The sequence below is a fragment of the Arachis duranensis genome, chromosome 8 (genome assembly GCF_000817695.3).
Source record: "Arachis duranensis cultivar V14167 chromosome 8, aradu.V14167.gnm2.J7QH, whole genome shotgun sequence".
Taxonomy (NCBI): domain Eukaryota; kingdom Viridiplantae; phylum Streptophyta; class Magnoliopsida; order Fabales; family Fabaceae; genus Arachis; species Arachis duranensis.
In genome coordinates this window covers 8610611-8613652 of record NC_029779.3, presented here as the reverse complement: position 1 = coordinate 8613652, position 3042 = coordinate 8610611, and positions in this window count along the sequence as shown.

Sequence of the window (3042 nt, the reverse complement as noted above, 5' to 3'; positions counted from 1 at the left end):
TACATTTAAACCAACGTTATTAACTCTATTTTTTTATACTAAAATATAATGTGTGTCGATCTCCAGTCTTAATATTTTCATTTCAATTTAATCAAGTGAAAAAAAATATTTGGTATTAAAGAAAAACTAATTTCTGTTAGTTCTTACTTCTTATATATGCTCTATTTTGTTGTGTTAAGCTCTTAAAAAAAAGGAAGGAAAGAAAGAAAGAAAGAGAAACCAATGAAGGGTATATGTATATTATTCATGAAGAAGAATAGAAATACACCAAGTCTAGTCTTAAGTTCTTAACAGCATTGTTATAATAAAAATAAGAGTATGTTATAAATGCAGGAAGATAGAGTCAAAGCACGGTAGCTACTTAATTGCTTTATTGCAGTGCCGTCATAAAGGAATACATACAATACAAGGTGACAATTTCTCTAAAACAACGATTGAAAGCAACAACACGCACACAACTATAGTAGTAAAGTTGTGATTAACCTCTAATAATGTATAAATGACTTTTAATAATTTGTGGGATGAGGGGTAAAAACCTGTCAAAATGGGCTGCTTTGACTCACTTAATTGTATCAGGATCATTTTAATTTGAGTCCGGTCAATTGGGGTCAAATTAATTTTGGGTTTCTTCTGTTATTGTGGCTGACCTATATATTGGGCCACTATTTATTTATTTATTGAATAAAGTTTATTTTTTGTTCTTAAAATTTGTTAAAAATTTTTAAAATATTTTTAAATTTTATTTTATTTTAATTTTGTCATTAAAATTTTATTTAAATTAAATATATTTCTAACAACTAAATTTTTAAAAAGTTTAAGATCAATCCAGTAATAATATATAACAATTATATTTGATTTGTTTGAATTGAAAGTTGTTCTTGTAAAATTGCTGCTAAATTAATTCTAAGTTTTTTAAAAAATTAGCAACCAAGAATATATTATTTGATATAAATTGAAAACTTTTAGATCAAAATTGAAATAAAATAAAATTTATAGGTATTTTTAAAATTTTTAACAAACTTCAAAGACAAAAAATATATTTTATCCTTATTTATTTATTAATTGGATAAAGTTTTTTTTGAAATTTCAAAAATTTTAAAAATATTTTTAAATTTTTTGTTTCAATTTTGTCCTTGAAGTTTTCGATTTGAATCAAATATATTCCTGAGAGCTAAATTTTCAAAAAGTTTAAAACTAATTCAGTGATAATATATAACAATTATGTCTGATTTATTTGTATTAATGGTTATTCTTGTAAAATTGTTGCTAAATTAATTCTAAGTTTTTTGAAAAAATAGCCATCAAAGATATATCATTTGATACAAATCAAAAACTTTTAGAACAAAATTAAAATAAAATAAAATTTATAAATATTTTTAAAATTTTTAACAAATTTCAAAATACAAAAATATATTTTACCCTTATTTATTTATTTTTCCCTGCCTTCAAAGTTTAGAGTGCTAGAGGTACATTAAACACACACTATTATACTTATTTAGCATGTTTCATTTATTTTAGGGAACCGAAATTGCATAATACATATATAATCAAGATGTGATTTGTAATAACTTCTTTAATTTATTAACATATATGTTAAAAATTTAATAAAATATATATAAAAAATGGTTTAATTATTCTGTCGGTCTTATAACTTTATCGAATTATTAATTAGATCCTTATATTTTTTTCGTTTTAATTAAGTTTCTATACTATATCAGATTTTGTAAGTAAGTTTCTACTGTGACAAAAACGTTAAAATTAACAAAATATTTTGTTAAATTATACAAAATATTTAATAAAGTGTTAGGCATATTCAGTTTGTTTAACGAAATATTCTGTTAATTTTATCATTTTTATCATGGTAGGAACTTAATTACAAAATCTGCTGTGGTATAAGAATTCAATCAAAAAGAAAAAAATATAAAGACCTAATTGAAAATTCAATAAAATTATAGAGATCGATCAACAGAGTAATTAAATCTACAAAAAATTGATTTGTAAATCTACAAAAAATCAGTAATTAAATTTTCTGTTACTTTTATTGTAAAAATTTTAAACCCCTTAAAAATTGGTAGGAAAAATGAATTTTTCTTTTAAAAGCCAATCTATACAAATATTTAACTTGGTAGGGAAAAAAAGAAGCTAAATTTGATTGAGAAGATAAAATATTTTGTTACGTTCTTGTTCGTTAGTTAATTTTTTTATACAACTTGTCCACCTTAAAATTATCTCAAAGAGAAAGTCTAGGGGCAACATTTTTATTAAAATTTGGCTAATATTTTACCATAAAAAATAGTGAATAATCCCACTAATTTTACATTATTAAAAATACTGATAATAATTAATTGATGGTTAAAAATCACAAAATCTATTAGCCACCTACTACTCTTCTTATTTCGAATTCTTCTAGTTGGATGAATTATACCTTGGTAAAAGAATAATAAAACCTGTTAATACTTGCAAGAGGCATTCCAATATTAAAGTCAATATTGGATGTAATTTTGTGTAAAATTAAGATTGGGTTAAAAAATATACTTTTTTTTTTCTAAAAATGTTACCTTTTTTATAAATATTACCGAAATATAACCGTTGGTCAATTTCAAATGAGCTATAAAAAGTTAAAGTACGTACGAGAATAGAATTATAACATTGATTTTATAATAAAATCTGAATTATAAGTAAGCAATATATTTCAATTTTGATGAATAAATAAAACATAAAAGTGCATTATTAGTACAAGAGTATACTGTTTACAAGTTATTATTATTATTATTCGGTGTGAAGAAAAGTCAGATGATGATAATTTCTTCATGATTGAATGGTCAAGTGTATATGTACTAGGCAGCAGTTAGCAATAGAAGGTTCATGACTATACCCTTATACAAGACAAAGATGACTAAGACTTAAACTAAGACTTCATTTAGACACAATCCACAAAGGGAATGGAAGATGAAGAAATTCAACTGGACTTCACTCCCATATCTATCTACGACTCACTCAACCCTTGACCCTACCAATCTCATCCCCAAACCCACTCCTTCC